Raw genomic sequence first — 12108 nt, 5'->3', positions numbered from 1 at the left:
ACGAAAACCTTTACCCTTCAGCCTTTTCTAATCGACCTCTACTCCTCCTTTCCTCCACTACAGATTTATGCATCTTACAAGTCATCCTATTTTTCTCCATCTCTCTTAATATCCAAACCACCTTAACCACCTATCCTCATCCCTCTAAATAATACTCTTAGTAACACTGCACTTTCTTCTAATCCCGAGACTGCTAATTCTATTCATAATACTCAAGGACACACCTTGCCCTCAGACACGACATTTCCACCTCCTCGCTGCAGTATCACAACCCTTGTTTTACACCCAAACAAGAGTGTTGGTACCACTACACTCTCATAAGTTTCACTTTTTCCCTTTTATGGGTAATGTTCTTTATCTGCACAAATACCTTAGTGGACTATTCACCTGTTTTCCTCTCATCAAATCAATGGTTCATCACGTCTCTTCCGTCCGCAAGTGTCTTGAACTTATGCTAGCCCTACTGTCTGCTGTCTCACTCTCAGGTTGTCTGACTTGGAAGTCCTCTTGAGTTGAACACTACCTAATAAGCTGGATGGTTGATAGGAAATGCACTTCCATTAGTTTTTCGTGCCAAGGTGGCATACTACTCATGGAGGATACCTAGTCCTGGCTATTAAGACTCTTTTAGGGTGGGGGTACGGCATGCTAAAAGTATGTTACATTATATTTGTTCTAAGTCACGCACCTGTATAGGCATGCCTCCCGACTAGCGAACCTGTTGCTAAGGGTTTAAAGCCAGCTAATCACAAGGAAGCCCGCCATAACTGTGCAACGATGTGGTACACTCACTAAGCATCCTTGGCACTCTTGCTGGTCGCTATGGTTTTCACCGTGTCTTGAGCGTGCATTTGCCTCACTGCACATAGCTGTAAATACTCTACATAGGCTATACATATTGTAAATGACATCTTGTTTTGAGGGTAATACAATCACTTACCCTCTCTGCTGCCTTTTTGCTCGTTCCCAAGTGGTTATCATGTTACAGCCAGACGTGCAGGCCAAACTCTACACTTTTGTTCGCAATATACAGCAGCAGCAGCAACATCAGTGTCAGCAATTTCAACAACAGCAGAAAGACCTGCAACATCAACTACAACTGTGACATATATCAACAGTAATATCAACAACAACAGCAGCCACGTCACGCAGTTCCCTAATATATCCTACCTGAGGATTCAACACCTGAGGTTCCATTACCTGAGGAACCAATACCTGAGGAATCAACATCTGAGGAATCAACACCTGAAGAATCAACACCTAAGGAATCAACACCTGAGGAATCAACGCCTGAGGAATCAACACATTAAGAATCAACACCTGAGGAACCAGCACTTGAGGAACCAACACCTGAGGAACCAACACCTGAGGATCCAGCACTGAGGAACTAACACCTGAGAAACCAACACCTGAGGAACCAACACCTGAGGAACCAACACCTGAATAACCAACACCTGAACAACCAACACCTGAGGAACCAGCACCTGAGGAAACAAGCACCTGAGGAAACAAGAACCTGAGGAAACAAGTACCTGAGGTACCAACACCTGAGGTACCAACACCTGAGGATCTGTATCTGAAATACGAAGGAAGGCACTGGTCAGAGAAATATGAAATATCGAACTTAAGCTTAAGGAATCTTACAGAAGACAAGAATCTCTGGAAGAACTTAAAGCCATAAATGAAATTGAAAAAAATCTGAGATTTGAACAAGTAAGGATCTCACACCTGAGCATACAACACCTGAGCATACAACACCTGAGCATACAACACCTGAGCATACAACACCTGAGCATACAACACCTGAGCATCCAACAGATTAGGGCCAAAATTTATTTAAATTTCAATAGGCAAGTCAATAGAGGTCACATTGAAGATCAAGTAACTTTTACCTTCCGTATAGTGTTGCGAGTCGTAGTGACCTCTCATGTTACGTCATGAGTCGTAGCGACCTCTTCGTGTGAGGTCATGACTCGTAACGACCTCTTCGTGTGAGGTTGTGAGTCGTACTTGTACCAGTGCTGATTAAATTAGCATATTGGCTTTGGCACTTGTATACAGTTTGTTGACGGTGCTGTTATATGTGTGTGTGTGTGTGTGTGTGTGTGTGTGTGTGTGTGTGTGTGTGTGTGTGTGTACTCACCTACTCGTACTCACCTGGTTGTGGTTGCAGGGGTCGAGTCTCAGCTTCTGGCCCCGCCTCTTCACTGGCCGCTACTCGGTCATTCTACCCGCTCCGTGAGCCTTATCATTCCTTTCCTTAAAGCTATATATAGTCCAACCTCCACTACATCACTTCCCAGACTATTCCACTTCCTGACAACTCTGTGACTGAAGAAAAACTTCCTAACATCTCTATGGTTCATCCGAGTCGTCAACTTCCAAAAGTGATCCTTTGTTGCAGTGTCCTATCCTTGGAATAATCCTGTCTCTGTCTACTTTGTCGATTCCTCTCAGTATTTTATATGTTATCATATCCCCCCTATCTCTCATGTCTTTCACTGTTGTCAGGTCGATTTCCCTTAACCCCTCCTCGTTGGACATACCCTTTAGCTTAGGGACAAGTCTTGTTGCAAACCGTTGCACTTTCTCTAGTTTCCTTACATGCTTGGCTAAATGAAGGTTCCAAACTGGCGCTGCATGCTCTAATATGTGCCTAATGTACACAGTGTACAGGGTCCTGAATGACTCCTTATTAAGATGTCGAAATGCTGTTCTCAGGTTTGCCAGGCGCCCATATGCTGCCCCAGTTATTTGGTTGATGTGTGCCTCAGGAGATGTGCCTGAGTGAAGTTTGTAGTCTCTGGGCCCCTAGACTGCACTCCGTCTGCAGTCTTCTTTACTCTCCCCCAATCTTCATGACTTTGCACTGGGTGGGGTTGAACTCCAGGTGCCAGTTGCTGGACCAGGCCTGCAGCCTGTCCAGATCCCTTTGTAGTTCTGCCTGGTCTTCGTCTGATTGAATTCTTCTCATCACCTTCACATCATCTGCAAACAGAGACACTTCGGACTCTACTTCTTCCGTCAAGTCGTTCACAAATACCAGAAACAGCACCGGTCCCCGGACTGACCTCTGTGGAACTCCACTCTTCACAGGCGCCCACTCTGACACCTCGCCACGTACCATGACTCGCTGTTGTCTTCCTGACAGGTATTCCCTGATCCATTGTAATGCCTTCCGTGTTATCCCTGCCTGGCCCTCCAGTTTTTGCACTAATCTCTTGTGTGGAACTGTGTCAAACGAATTCTTACAGTCCAAGAAAATGCAACCTACCCACCCCTCTCTCTCTTGTCTCACTGCTGTCACCCTGTCATAGAACTCCAGTAGGTTTGTGACACAGGATTTTCCGTCTCTGAAACTGTGCTGGCTGTCATTGATAAGCTCATTCCTTTCTAGGTGTTCCACCACTCTTCTCCCGTTAATCTTAATGACTTTGCATACTATAGATGTCAGTGACACTGGTCTGTAATTTAATGCTTCATGTCTGTCTCCTTTTTTAAAAAATGGGACTACATTTGCTGTCTTTCATACTTCCGGTAGTAGTTGTGTTTCGATAGACGTGTTGAAGATAGTTGTAAGTGGTACACAAAGTGCCTCTGCTTCCTCTCTCAGGTCCCATGGAGAGATGTTATCCGGCCCCATCGCCTTTGAGGTATCTAGTTCACTCAGCAGCCTCTTCACTTCTTCCTCGGTTGTATGTATTGTGTCCAACACCTGGTGGTGTACCCCTCCTCTCCGTCTTTCTGCAGTCTCTTCTGTCTCCTCTGTGAACACTTCTTTGAACTTCTTGTTGAGGTCCTCACATACTGTGCAGTCGCTTCTTGTGATCTCTCCTCCTTCCATTCTTAACCTGATTACCTGGTCCTTGAATGTTGTATTCCTCCTGATGTGGCTGTACAACAGCTCTGGGTTAGATTCGGCTTTCGCTGCTATGTCATTTTCATATTGTCGTTGGGCCTCCCTTCATACCTGTGCATATTCATTTCGAGCTCTACTTCTTTCCATGTTCTCCTGGGTCCTTTGCCTTCTATACTTCTTCCACTCTCTAGCACACTTGGATTTGGCCTCTTTACACCGTTGGGTAAACCAAGGGCTCATCCTGGCTTTCTCGTAATTTCTGTTTCCTTTGGGTACAAACCTCTACTCAGCTTCCTTGCATATTGTTGTCACAAATCCCATCCTCTCGTTTACTGACTTCCCTGCCAGTTCTCTGTCTCACTGAACCCCGTGTAGAAATTCTTCATGCCTGTGTAGTCCCCTTTCTTGTAATGTGGCTTCACTTGTCCTGCCCTTCCTGCTTTTCTCTCCACTTGTAACTCTAGTATGTATTCGAAGCTCAGAATCACATGGTCACTGGCCCCGAGGGGGATCTCATATGTGATGTCTTCAATGTCTGCATTACCCAAGGTGAATACTAGGTTCAGTCTTGCTGGTTCATCCTCTCCCCTCTCTCTCTAGTAGTGTCCCTTACGTGGTGGTACATGAGGTTTTCCAGTACCACCTCTATCATCTTAGTCCTCCACATTTCTGGCCCCCATGTGGCTCCAGGTTCTCCCAGTCGATTTCCTTGTGGTTGAAGTCACCCATGATCAGTAGCTTTGCCCTGCTCGCATGAGCCCTTCTGGCTACCTCAGCTAGTGTGTCAACCATCGCTCTATTACTCTCATCGCACTTTTGCCTTGGCCTCCTGCTGTTCTGTGGTGGGTTATACATTCCTGCAATTACCATCTTGGGACCTCCAGACTGAAGTGTTCCTATTATGTAGTCTCTTGCTTCTCCTCTATCTCCTCTCTCCAGCTCATCAAAATCCCATCAGTTTTGATGAGCAGTGCCACTCCTCCACCCCCTCTCTTCCCTCTATCTTTCCTCATGGTCTGATATGCTGTTGGAAAGATGGCATCTGTTATCATTCCTGTGAGCTTGGTTTCAGTGAGAGCTATGATGTCCAGTGATGCCTCTTTGACTCATTCATGCCATTCCTCCCACTAATTTGTTATTCCATCAGCGTTGGAGTACCATACCTTCAGTTTCCTCTCTAACACTGTGCTCTGGGGATTCTGTGAGGGTTGGGGACCTAGAGGTGTGCTGTGGGAATCTACGGTGTAGTGTGGGGTGGGGCTGTAAGTGTGGATTGTGGTTTATGTCGGGATAACGTGTTTGGTTGTAGGGTGGTTGTGTGTGTGCTTGCTCTACCTTGCTCTGGTTGTCCTCTGCTGATTCTGTCCTTGTCTCCCTTCCTAGCCCCTTTCGCATCTGTGTCCTCTCCCTCAGCTGCTGTCGTTCTGCTTTTGTTCTGTCTCGGTCTAGGATCCTCTGTTGCACTGTTTCCATCTTGAAAATCGGCTTGACCAGACGATTTCTTCCCTTCAAGTACCCCCTTATCCTCTGAAAATTTGCTATCTCATTCATGTCCTCCTCGCTTATTTCCTTGATGATGTTTTCAATCTCCTTTTTTTATTTCTGCTGTCTATCATTGTGCGTCCTCCCCTCGCTCTCCTGAAGCCCATGAATGAACACTGACATCTCTCCTCCTCCCATTGTCTCTCCATCTGTGCCTCTGGGTCCCGTTTGCACATGTCCATTGTTTCCCTTATTTTTTCCTGTAGTTCTTGGAGGCATGGTTGTGCCTCTGCATAGGACCTAAACCTCTCTCCACCCTCTACCCTTCATTCCTCAACCCTGTTTAGTGGTCTGGTAGGGCCCTAGAGCATGCCGTGTCTCCTTCCTTGCCACTGGGCTCCTCGTCCAGCAGGGGTGTACCTGCTTCAGGTACTATGTCATTTCTTGGCAATAGCCCTATAACTCGCTTCAGAGTGTGTGTGTACTCACCTAGTTGTGGTTGCAGGGGTCGAGCCATAGCTCCTGGCCCCGCCTCTTCACTGGCCGCTATTTCCTGCTCCATGCTTTATCAAACCTCTTCTTAAAGTTATGTATGGATCCTGCCTCCATTACATCACTTCCCAGACTATTCCACTTCCTGACAACTCTGTGACTGAAGAAATACATCTTAACATCCATGTGATTCATCTGAATCTTCAATATGCAACTGTGACCCCTTGCAGTTGTGTCCCATCTCTGAAACATCCTGTCTCTGTCCACTTTGTCGATTCCTTTCAGTATATGTCGTTATCATTTCCCCCTTATTTCTCCTGTCCTCCAGTGTCGTCAGGTCGATTTCCCTTAACCTCTTCTCGTAGGACATACTCCTTAACTTTAGTGTGTGTGTGTGTGTGTGTCTGTACATAAGAACATAAGAAAGAAGGAACACTGCAACAGGCCTACTGACCCATGTGGAGCAGGTCCAATGTCTCCCTCCGGATTAACCCAATGAATTCCCCCCGGATTTGCCCAATGACCCACCCAGTCTGGTCACCTCCACTCAAGGAAGAAGCACGGCGCCAGACCCAGCAGCACAAGCTAGTCAGGTCCAACTCACTCCCACCCACACCCACTCATGTATTTATCTAACCTATTTTTAAAACTACACTACGTTTTAGCCTGAATAACTGCACTCGGGAGTTTGTTCCACTCATCCACAAGTCTTACTGAAGTCCATATACACAATATCATATTCATTACCATGATCTACCTCCTCAAACACCTTAGTGAAAAAAGTTAGTAAATTCGTAAGACAGGAACGCCCCTTTGTAAAACTGTGTTGAGATTCATTAATTAATCTCTACCTATCAAGATGGCTACGAATTGCTTCGGCAATAATTGATTCCATAAATTTTCCCACTATGGAGGTAAGGCTTATTGGTCTATAGTTCGAAGCCAAGGACCTGTCACCTACCTTGTAAATAGGTATTACATTTGCCATTTTCCACTTATCAAGCACTATGCCAGTTTGTAGTGATATGTTAAAAAGATTAACCAAAGGTATGCTAAGTTCCTCTTTATATTCCTTTAACACCCTTGCAAACAGTTCATCAGGGCCTGAAGATTTGTTAGGTATTAGTTTCTCTATTTGTCTGAGGACTATGTCACTAGTTACCACAATCATGCATAGTTTATTAACATAATCTACATAATCTACTTCAGGAATATCGCTAGTATTTTCCTGGGTGAAAACTGAGAGGGAGTAGATATTGAGAATTTCACGTATATCCTTATCACTGTCAGTGATCTGACCAGAGTTACTCTTAAGTGGGCCAATCCTGTCCCTAATCTTACTTCTGTATACCTGAGAGAACCCTTTTGGGTTAGTCTTTGAATTCCTTGCGACCTTAGCCTCATAATCCCTTTTTGCTTTTCTTATTCCTTTCTTTATTTCTCTCTTTAACTGAATATACTTATTTCTTAACTGCCCATCCCCTCTTGATACGCCTATATATGCCTTTCTTTTCACCAATGAGATGTTTTAATCTATTGTTCATCCATTTGGGATCATTTTTGTTAGATCTAATTTCCCTACTCGGAACAAAAGTTGTCTGGGCAGCTAGAACTATGCTCTGAAAAAGTCATATTGGCAACCAAGATCACCTACCTGACCCATAGTCAGGACATCCCAATTAAGCCCATCCAGGTAATTTTTCAGTCCCATGAAGTCGGCCAAGCAAAAATCTGGGACAGAGGTTTGATTGCAATTATCTGGGTAATTCCATGATATATTGAAACTAAATGATTTGTGATCACTTTCCCCAAGCTCATCATTAACCTCAAGATTATTAATTAGTGAATCTTTGTTGGCAAGAACCAAGTCAAGCAGATTGTTTCCTCTAGTTGGTTCTGTCACAACCTGTTCTAAAAAGCAATCCTGAACCGTATCAAGAAAGTCACTAGACTCAAGATTTCCTGTCATATTGTTCCAATCAGTTTGTCTAAAGTTAAAATCTCCTATTATCACAACATTTTCATATCTAGATGCCTTATGAGTTTCGTCCCATAACAGCTTACTGCACTCCCTATCAAGGTTTGGGAGCCTATAAATCACACCCAAAATTAATTTGTCACGTCCCTCGAGAAACTGTAGCCAAACAGATTCTGTGATCGATTTTTTTAATCTTATATCATGTCTAAGGCAACAATTTAAATTTTCTCTGACATACATCGCCACTCCACCACCCTTCCTTTTGACCCTATCAGTGTGGAACAGTTTATAACCTGTATGTTGCATTCAGAAGGCATTTCTCTATATTTCAGGTTGAACCAGGTCTCTGTTATACCAGTAATATCTATATTACCTACACTTGCAAGTAATCTTAGCTCATCTATCTTATTTCTTAGACTCCTACTATTTGTGTAGTATACCTTAAGGGAGCTAGTCACTAGTTGCTCTCTATCTCTCTTTGTTTGTTGATCAATTAATTTGCCATTACTAGCAACATTATTTTGAATATTGCCATTTAAACATATCCCTGAGGTATCCCGGTAATAACTGCTGTTTTTAACCCTAATACTGCAGCCTGATTGTTTCCCACAAACACCCATACCTCTACAATCTATCAGTTTAAATTCCTATACAAGACATCAATTACCGTCTTAATCGAATTGGCTAATGCAACCACTCCATCCCCAGAGAGATGAACCCCATCCCTTGCATACATATCACGTTTGCCAAAGAACAGGTCCCATTTATCAATGAATGGGATTGCAAGTTCCTTGCAGTACCTGTCTAGCCAGGAATTTATACCAATTGCCCTAGACATCCATTCATTGCCCACTCCCTTTTTAGGCAAGATGCTACATATGACTTGGATCCCTCTCTTAGACCTAACTACTTCTATGGCTGACCTGTACTTATCCAGTAGCTCCTCTCTCCTGCCCTTCCCAATGTCATTACCCCCAGCACTGAGACAGATAATGGGCTTATTCCCATTACCTGCCATAATATTATCCAACCTGCTGACTATGTCATCAACACCAGCTCAAGGAAGACACACTCTCTGTCTGACTTTTCTGTCTCTGTTACAAAATGCACGGTCCATATATCTTACCTGAAAATCGCCTATTAAAATATTCTTACCTTGATTAGCATGGGAATCAGTGGTAATTTCAACCTCACTAACCACTTAAGTACACTCGTCTTGGATAACAGAGAATCGATTTCCTACCTTCACATCTTCTCTATTACCTCTCCTCATTTTCCTTCTTCCTGAACTGTGAACCACTTGCCACTGAAAGCCGCTGCCACTATCACTGCTAGTGACCATTTCCTCCTTACCAGGTAAATCCTTCTCACACTCACTCCCAAACTCATCTATGCGAAGCTTCAGCCTCCTATTTTCCTCCTGAAGAAGTAGAATCTCCTTCTTCAACACTTGAACCTGAGATTCTAAAACACTACAACAAGCCATGGTGCTTGGTAACATCCCACGCTAACTCCCAAGAGCTTAGACAGGTATGACCGCAGGCGATCACTGACATCAGCGTACTCACAATAAAGTAAATTTTCGATATAGCGGACCTCGGTATGGCGGACACTCTTGTAACGGACCTCTATATAACGGACTTCAGAATTAACAGACATAATCCACTGTCAAAATACTTGGTGATAAATTAGACATGTGCAACACTTGGGTATCTTTAATGAGGAAACGTTTCGCCACACAGTGGCTTCATCAGTCCATACAAAGGAGAATGGTGAAGAACAGGAGGAGTTTGAGGTAATCAGTCCATCAGTCTTGTATGGACTGATGAAGCCACTGTGTGGAGAAACGTTTCCTCATTACAGACGCCAAAGTGTTGCACATGTGTCTAATTTATCAACATGTCGGTTCTCTGAACCATTCATCTACATTCAAAAATACTTTTTTTTCTTCATTTATTTTGAATGTTTTTGCAGCACATCTGTTTGTTGCAGTGCATCTGTGTTGCAGCACAACTGTGTTGTAGTGCATCTGTGTTGCAGCACATCTGTTTGTTGCAGTGCATCTGTATTGCAGCACAACTGTGTTGTAGTACATCTGCGTTGCAGCACATCTGTGTTGTAGTGCATCTCTGTTGCAGCACATCTGTTTGTTGCAGTGCATCTGTATTGCAGCACAACTGTGTTGTAGTGCATCTGCGTTGCAGCACATCTGTGTTGTAGTGCATCTGTGTTGCAGCACAACTGTGTTTGTTGCAGTGCATCTGTGTTGCAGCACAACTGTGTTGTAGTGCATCTGCGTTGCAGCACATCTGTGTTGTAGTGCATCTCTGTTGCAGCACAACTGTGTTTGTTGCAGTGCATCTGTGTTGCAGCACAACTGTGTTGTAGTGCATCTGTGTTGCAGCACATCTGTGTTGTAGTGCATCTGTGTTGCAGCACAACTGTGTTTGTTGTAGTGCATCTGTATTTGTTGCAGCACTTCTTTAAGTGTTACAGCATATCTGTGTCAGTTGCAGTGTATCTGTGTTGCAACACATCTGTAAGTGTTTGTTGCAGTACATCTGTGTTTGTTGCAGTACATCTGTGTTTGTTGCAGTACATCTGTAAGTGTTTGTTGCAGAGCATTTATAAGTTTTTTTCTGCAATACATCTGTGTTTGTTGCAGTTCATCTGTGTTTGTTGCAGTACATCTGTAAGTGTTTGTTGCGGTACATCTGTAAGTGTTTGTTGCAGTACATCTGTAAGTGTTTGTTGCAGTACATCTGTAAGTGTTTGTTGCAGTACATCTGTAAGTGTTTGTTGCAGTACATCTGTAAGTGTTTGTTGCAGTACATCTGTAAGTGTTTGTTGCAGTACATCTGTAAGTGTTTGTTGCAGTACATCTGTAAGTGTTTGTTGCGGTACATCTGTAAGTGTTGCAGTACATCTGTGTTTGTTGCAGTACATCTGTAAGTGTTTGTTGCAGTACATCTGTAAGTGCTTGTTGCAGTACATCTGTAAGTGTTGCAGTACATCTGTGTTTGTTGCAGTGCATCTGTAAGTGTTTGTTGCAGTACATCTGTAAGTGCTTGTTGCTGTACATTTTTTTGTGTTGCAGTACATCTGTAAGTGTTGCAGCACATATGTAAGTGTTACAGTACATCTGTAAGTGTTGCAGTACATCTGTAAGTGTTGCAGTACTTCTGTAACTATTTGTTGCAGTACATTTGTAAGTGTTGCAGTACATTTGTAAGTGTTGCAGTGCATCTGTAAGTGTTGCAGTGCATCTGTAAGTGTTGCAGTACATATATCTGTAAGTGTTGCAGTACAGCTGTAAGTGTTGCAATTCATTTGTAAGTGTTGCAGTAGATCTGTAACTGTTTGTTGCAGTACATTTGTAAGTGTTGCAGTACATTTGTAAGTGTAGCAATACATCTGTAAGTGTTGCAGTACATCTGTAAGTGTTGCAGTACATCTGTAAGTGTTGCAGTACATCTGTAAGTGTTGCAGTACATCTGTAAGTGTTTCAGCGCATTTCTAAGTGTTGCAGTGCATCTGTAAGTGTTGCAATACATCTGTAAGTGTTGCAGTACATCTGTAAGTGTTGCAGTACATTTGTAAGTGTTGCAGTACATCTGTAAGTGTTGCAGTACGTCTGTAAGTGTTGCAGTACATCTGTAAGTGTTGCAGTACATCTGTAAGTGTTGCAGTACATCTGTAAGTGTTGCAGTACATCTGTAAGTGTTGCAGTACATCTGTAAGTGTTGCAGTACATCTGTAAGTGTTTCAGCGCATTTCTAAGTGTTGCAGTACATCTGTAAGTGTTGCAGTGCATCTGTAAGTGTTGCAATACATCTGTAAGTGTTGCAGTACATCTGTAAGTGTTGCAGTACGTCTGTAAGTGTTGCAATACATCTGTAAGTGTTGCAGTACATCTGTAAGTGTTGCAGTACATCTGTAAGTGTTGCAGTACATCTGTAAGTGTTGCAATACATCTGTAAGTGTTGCAGTACATCTGTAAGTGTTGCAGTACATCTGTAAGTGTTGCAGTACATCTGTAAGTGTTGCAGTACATCTGTAAGTGTTGCAGTACATCTGTAAGTGTTGCAGTACATCTGTAAGTGTTGCAGTACGTCTGTAAGTGTTGCAGTACGTCTGTAAGTGTTGCAGTACATCTGTAAGTGTTGCAGTACGTCTGTAAGTGTTGCAGTACGTCTGTAAGTGTTGCAGTACGTCTGTAAGTGTTGCAGTACGTCTGTAAGTGTTGCAGTACATCTGTAAGTGTTGCAGTACGTCTGTAAGTGTTGCAGTACATCTG

The sequence above is a fragment of the Cherax quadricarinatus genome, chromosome 32 (assembly GCF_038502225.1).
Source record: "Cherax quadricarinatus isolate ZL_2023a chromosome 32, ASM3850222v1, whole genome shotgun sequence".
Taxonomy (NCBI): domain Eukaryota; kingdom Metazoa; phylum Arthropoda; class Malacostraca; order Decapoda; family Parastacidae; genus Cherax; species Cherax quadricarinatus.
Note: the sequence above shows the minus strand (reverse complement) of the source record.